This window comes from Aythya ferina (assembly GCF_964211825.1).
Source record: "Aythya ferina genome assembly, chromosome: 2".
NCBI classification, from domain to species: domain Eukaryota; kingdom Metazoa; phylum Chordata; class Aves; order Anseriformes; family Anatidae; genus Aythya; species Aythya ferina.
Window position 1 is genome coordinate 154,186,957 of NC_140297.1, and position 7,055 is coordinate 154,194,011.

Consider the following 7,055-nt stretch of genomic DNA (forward strand, 5'->3'; position numbering starts at 1 on the left):
CAAACATAATCTCCCAGGAAGGGCAAAGAGAAAGCAAGGTCTCTCCTTCCTTCTGGTGGATAATGCTGGGCTCCTGTGCCTAATTTCCATGAGAAAGAGCCGCTTCTGGCACTGACATCCCGCGTGTTCCCTCAGTGCCATGCTGAAAGATGAGGGGGGCAAGAAATTCGCCTCTCTGAAGGGGCTGGAGCTGCTGCAGAGGCCCGAGGAAAGACAAATGTGCAGCCAGGGGATGCAGGGAGAGACGATCCCTGCTCCTAGCTGAGCTACAGTGAAACGCCTGCCGAAAACCAGTGGGAGGACGACTGAGATGCGTTTTGATGCATTTACGCGGACATCGAGCGTGTGTGTTGCTTTACAGCCAAATTGTTGGTGAGGATGCTGCAATATGGGGTTGATTTGGGATGATCGAGCTGCTGAAGTCTTTCCTGCATACACACAGCATCCATAAGGACTGCTGGCTTCAGATCCCGGCCCACACAGGGTTTTGATGAGTGCTTTTCATTCATGGATCAGGGAGGGCTTCACAAAGGAGAGCTATAAATAAGACAGATGGGAGAGAGGAATGGAGCAGGGCTTTTAAAGGGCAGTAGGTTGTTCCTTTAAGGGTTTCTGTAGCTGAGGACTCTTTAAGAGCTCTCATTTTATGGAAAATAAAATATTTTTGCAGTAGCACACTGTGCCAAATAACTTGTGCATAGATATTTACATTGTCAGGGGAAAGTTTTGTCGTGCTGTGTACAAATTGTTTCTAGCTAGGCTTTCAGAAAACACAAAAAGCAAAGCATTTAATGTTACATATTAACATAGCATGCACATGTTTTAGGCACTTTTAAATTGAACAGATCAAAGCCTTTCATTCCTAAATGCCAGAATCCGGTGATATTTGTGTAACCATGCAATTTGACCTGTCTGTTTTACATGTTCCCAAAGGGGTTATTATAGGCAGCTTTCAAATTAAGTGGGCTGGAACATTTGCTGCTCCCTTCCGTCGTTTTCAAAGCCTGTGCAGAGCCCATACTGTGTGACTGACGCTGCTGTTCGAGTGGTAGCAGTGGGGTTTTGTCACAAGGTACGTAACATAGCGAGGGAAGGGACATTATCCCTGGCTCTGTCACTCCAAGGCAGCTGTTTCGTTGCTGCGTCCTTCATCCTTCCCCTCCACAGAGCTGGGAGCAATATTTCCTCATCCTCTGAGGCGTCTCAAAGCTTAATTCACCTTGCAAAAAGGAACGGGCACCTTGCAATCAAAAGGGTCAGCAGGGTAAGGCCCCAGCAGCTCAAGCATCCCACCTGCACAAGTCCATTTGGCCCACGAAGCTCTGAGGCGCTGCAAACTCATCCAGCCTGGGACGGCCTCAAATACTTTCTGGGTGTTTGAAATAACATTATTGTATAACCGGGAGCCTGCCGTAGGCTGATGGCTCGGTAATGTTTTATGCAGCAATCCTTTCACCCAACGGTGACCTTGTAACTGGATAATAAAAGCCATACCCTGCTCTTGAGTGCACCTGCACTGACACTATTTACATTGCAATAGCACCTAGAGGCCCCATTGTCTGAGGCACAGTAAAGCTGTCTTGATCTGGAATAGACTGAAAGTGGGAGAGGAAGCAGTAACAGGAGCGAAATGTTTGTCTCAAGGTCATATATCAGAGAAGTAGCTCTGGCAGGAGCAAATCTCGGGTCTCCCAAGTCCCAGAGCAATTCTCTGCCAGAAATGGCTTTTAAGGAAAAAAGGATGTATTTACTTCCAGCACTATACATATAGAATATAAAATGCTGGGAGATTACAGTGCTAAAGCAAGATTTGCCCTTTGTTTATTCTTGTGGTTGTAGAAGTGCTTGTTGAGTTATTACGGGGTTTTTCTTTATTTTGTTTTGTTTTTAGCCACTTTGATATTTAAGCAAATGTTACATTGCCATTAAATTGTCAATGCCTTCATGAGAGGCATGATTTTACTTGAAGTACCTTACAATTTTCCTCATCACAGACCCAAAGGATCAACATTTTCCTTTCAGATCATTCTTTGTTTGAAAAGTTAATTAGCCCTGAAGTAACCCTTGCTGGTTTGGCAGTGGCCTTTTGTAGGTCATGAAATGACGAATCTCCAAGTCACGTCCTCCTCCTTCCTACCCAGCGTGTTTCTGTGTCACCGTCAGCTCTGCTCCGGCTTGATCTAACTAGATGGTATCTCACAAGACGCTAGACATGAATATTTCATACAGCTTAGAAACTGTTTTTTTCCTCACTCTTCCCTGGTAAAAACATGTTGATTTAAGGCTTTCCACAACTGGAGGTGCCCCCTGGCACTGCGCCGTGACTCAGACCAAAGCAAGCTGAGCATTGTTGTCATCTCGTAACGGGGAGAGCAGAGATTGTTTCGGACCGCTGGAAGAATGGAGCTGAAATTTTCCATTAAGAGGAAAAAAACAAACAAACCATTTGTCAGGCAGCAATCTTCCAGTTTAACCGTTCTTGGGTTACCTTTTCTGGACATAATGTGGAAAGTCTGAGGCACTGGATCAATGCAATTTTTGATCCATTGAATCAGCAGCCGAGTTAATCTTACACCTCTGAGCCAGTGAACGCTTTGTTTTCATTCAAACTTCGTCTGATTTTAGCTCAGGCCATTTCTAACAATTTTCTTATTTTCAATATCAAAGTCTTTAGCCACTGTATCTCGTGATATAAATCCATTAACAGTCACCTGCCTTTATCATTTTTCACTCAGGCTTTGCTTTCGTTCCTCTTCAGAGACGTGAGTAGTTTCTTTTGTCTGGGCCTGAGCTGTTCTCAGTGGATAATCAATATCGAGTTGCAAGTGTTTCTCTCAGACTCCAGAGCTTGCAAAACTGGCCTGTTTGCTTTCTTCAGCCACACACAAAAACTTTTGTTTCAGCTGTAAGCCCTCTCAGGGACGATCTGGCTCCGGATTAAGACACACAGAGCTGGACTGACAGCACGTAAACCTCCAGTGCAGTGCAAGATGTCCTGGAGGATTCTGCCTAACCTCCAGCTCCTCCTTCAGAAGGTCACAAGTCCACTATAGATCCTATGCAATTTCTGCCGGTCACTCAAATACATCTCAGATATCCTGGGGCATCTCCAGTGACACTTGACACAGGTCACTTGGTTAAATGTGTCTGGGGGGTATCTGAGTTGGGTGTCTGAGCTCCTGTTAAAGTCAGTGGAGAACCAGGTGGTGGAACATGGAAAGCATCTTGTTGACCAGACCTTAAGTGATCATTTTAGGGTTTTCTGTGCTTCTGTGATTGCCTTTCAGATGAGATATTTTGCAGGGCAGGACCTATCTTGCTATTCAATAAGTGTGCTATTAACATTTAAACACCCTCTACACACCAGACAATGTGTTCACACACAGAAAGAGCCATGCACCAATGGGATGGGGACCTGGGACTTTCCTCCCAGCTAGAAGGCCATCACCACAAAGAGGAAGGTGAATTCTCAAGAAAAAAAAAAAAAAATCCTCTTTCTTACCCCTCCCTCCTCCTTCCCCCCCCCCCCCCCCCAAATCCTCTTTCATAACTTTCTTAACTTTCTTAACTTTCTTAATTTCTGTGCTGCTTCTCTGTCCCCCAACACATGCTTTGCAATCTCCTGGAGTTTTTGCTGGCCCATTCATAGAAGTGAGCAGTTGTAGCTCCTCAAGCTACAGTTTGTATCAATGTACATCTGCTCCTGTTTAATTTATTGCCTCCATCATACGATACTCTGGTTAGGTACACGCTCCACAAGGAATCTGGTAGGTGTGGATTCCCATGCAATATCAGTTTGCAGGTAAGTAATATCACACCCTCTTCAGGAAGGCACGGGAGGCAAGCAGTGAACGGTGGTGAGAAGAGCTGGGAGCTGGGTTAGAAATCCAGGATGATAAGGAAGATCGGGCAGGTGGTAGCATAAGGCAGTGGAGGAGAAATAAGGAGGAAGAGTGAGATGGATGGGAGAACATGGAGATAAATGGAAAGGAGGAGTAATGGGTATACTGTTGAAGAGGCAGTTGCTGGAAAAAAAAAAAAAAAAAAAAAAAAAAGAGGATAAAGCAGGGAAAAAGGTATTGATCCTACTGTAATGGACTGGGGTGTCTCCTCAGAATACCAGGGGAAGAAACAAGGAGGAACAGTGCTGAGATTACCAAGAAATTTGTGAAAGCAAAAGAAAGCATGTAGGCTGTGCTTAGTAGAGCACTTTCAATAGCTGCATAACTTTGCGCTGATGGCAGAGCAGCATGAGGGGCGCAGCATCTCTGCCCTCTGACGCAGCAGCCCCATGGGGCCAGAGGCAGCTCCTGGGTGACAGATTCCTTTCTTCTATTACAAAAGGTTCATAAAGAGTCAAACTCTGCCAGAAAAATAGTTTGGATCCCTCCACACATACACATACTGCTGCTATTTGGAAACCTCAGGACATGCCTAATCAGCTGGTTAGAGATCTTCTGGACTGTCTTATTATCTGATTTATACCACTTGTTTTTGCACTAGAATTGGCTTTTCACTTAAATAGTTCTCCCCAGTGTTTTCCTCCCTGCTGTATTTATAGAAAGCAGTCATGTTCCCTTGCAGCCAGTCTTCTGCCAGACTAAACAAGAGTCATTATGAAACAGGACATTATAAAATAGGCTTTACATTCACATGACCCTTCAAAAAGCTCTTCCTTTCACCTAGTCCACACTGATTTCATCTTCCCTGAACTCGCTCAGTCAGATTTGGTCACAGTTCGTCAGAGAGGCTAGATGGATGGCAACATTTCATTGGGACCACAGCTGCACTCCACAGGTCTCCCAAGACCTGATTAGAACCGAACCGAACCGAACCGAACCGAACCGAACCGAACCGAACCGAACCGAACCGAACCGAACAGAATAGAATAGAATAGAATAGAATAGAATAGAATAGAATAGAATAGAATAGAATAGAATAGAATAGTTCACTTGGAAGGGACCTTCCAAACTCATCTAGCCCAACTGCCTGACCACTGCAGGGCAAAACAAAAGTTAAAGTATATTAATGAGGGCATTACCTAAATGCCTCTTGAATGCTGGCAGGCATGGTGCACCTCTCTAGGAAGCCTGTGCCAGTGCCTGACCACCCTCATGGTAAAGAAATGTTTCCTAATATCCAGCCTGAACCTCCACTGGTGCAGCTTTGGCTGTTCCGCACATCCTGTCATTGATTACCAGGGAGCACCAAAATCCTGGAGTGCATGTGGAGAAGATGCTGCCACTCAGCTGAGCAGCATTATTGGGGTCTTCAGGCTTCCCCATTCCCACTGACCCTCCAGGATTTGCAGGAACAGAGTAGCAGTTGATCAGCTGTATCTTTGCTGAAAGGAGCATCCCCTGCTATGCTTTCCTTGAACAGAGAGAAGCATTTTTTATCTTTTTTCTCCTCCTAAAAATCAGAACAAAACAAAACAAATGTTCAAAATAAAGAAGGTGAAATCCCCCAAGGTCATCTTCTTTTATGATTTCACCGACTTTCTTTCAACCACATTTATCTTTATTGCTGTTTTTCCTCAGAAGAATCTAACCTTCAAAATGTTTATTCCAGACATGGGAGCTATTTCACAGAGACTGCTATTTTCCATAGCAAACGTTTCACATTCTGCATTGTGTGTTCTCTACTCTGTTGCCTGCATGTGTTGCAGTAGTGTACAAGTTGTGTTTTTGTTTGTTTGTTTGTTTGTTTGTTTTGTTTGTTTTTGGGGTGGGCGTAGGGGGATGTCCAAACACCTGTTCATAGCACGACTCTAACACTTGGTGGGGTCTGTGCCCAACTAAGGCATGAAAACTCCGATGTATGGAGAATCCACAGACTCTCTGGGAAGCCTCTGTGCCCTGTTGCCTACTACTGGCAAAGCTTGTCATCGTATCCAGCCTGAATTGTCTATGCTGCCTTTTGCAGCCATTGCTCCTTATTGTTATCTTGTCTGCCAATGTTGAGAAAGCTTTTGGTCTGGATGTTGTTACTGCTGTGACATGGTTTTACGCAGCTAGGCAGCTGGACTCCACCACACTGCTCTCTCAATCCCCCTCCTCAAAGGGGAAACTGGAAAAAATATGATGGAATGGGCTCAAAGGTTGAGATAAGGACAGGGAGGTCAATCAACAGTCATCACAGGTAAAACAGACTCAGCATAAGGGAGATTAATGTAATTTATTGCCAGCTACTACCAGACCAGAGCAGTGAGAAACTAAAAGCAAACTAACAATATCTGCCCCCCCATCCACCTTCTTCTACATTTTCCTCCCCAGCAGCTAAGGGGAACGGGACTGGGGGCTGCAGTCAGTCCCTGACGCTTCGTCTCCGCCACTCCCTCACGGTCCCTCTCTGCCCCTGCTCCCTGTGGGGTCCCTCCCACGGGATGCCGTCCTTCCTAAAGTGAGTCTGTGGGGGCTGCCCACAGGCAGCAGCTCTTCAGGAACTACTCCCACACAGCTCCGTCCCACGGGGTCCATCCCCCAGGAGCAAACTGCTCCAGCACGGGTGCCCCACGGGTGGGCGGCAGCTCCCCCCAGACTCTCTGCTCCTGCATGGGCTCTTCCCCACGGGCTGCAGCTCCGGCCCGGGGCCTGCTCCTGCGGGGGTTCTCCATGGGCCGCAGCTGCTGGCTCCCGTTTCAGCTGGCTTCTCCCCCAGCTTCTGGGCCCTTGCCAGCAGGGCTGTTACTCAGCCAGCTCTCCCCAGCCTGCACTGCTGCCTGGGGTTATTCTGCCCTGGGTGAAAAGCTTTGTGCTTTTCCTTCTTAAACCTGATGAGTTCTTTTTTTGGCCCAGTGCTTGGGTCTCTGACTGTTGGTAGAAGTGCTGCCATTCACCCTGTCAACCTTTCTCTTCTCCTCTGCCCCGTTCTGCTTAATTAGCGTCTTCCATTTTGCTGTAGTTGCACTCTCCACCATCTTCCTGGTTGCTGATGAGCGTTTGGAGCCTTGCTGGCCCCTGTAGTCCTTCCTTGCCAGCTTGCAGCTGGACATTATGCTATTGCTTGCGGCCACATAAGCCAGCTATCCAGCCGGTTTTCAAGCTCAGCTCCTC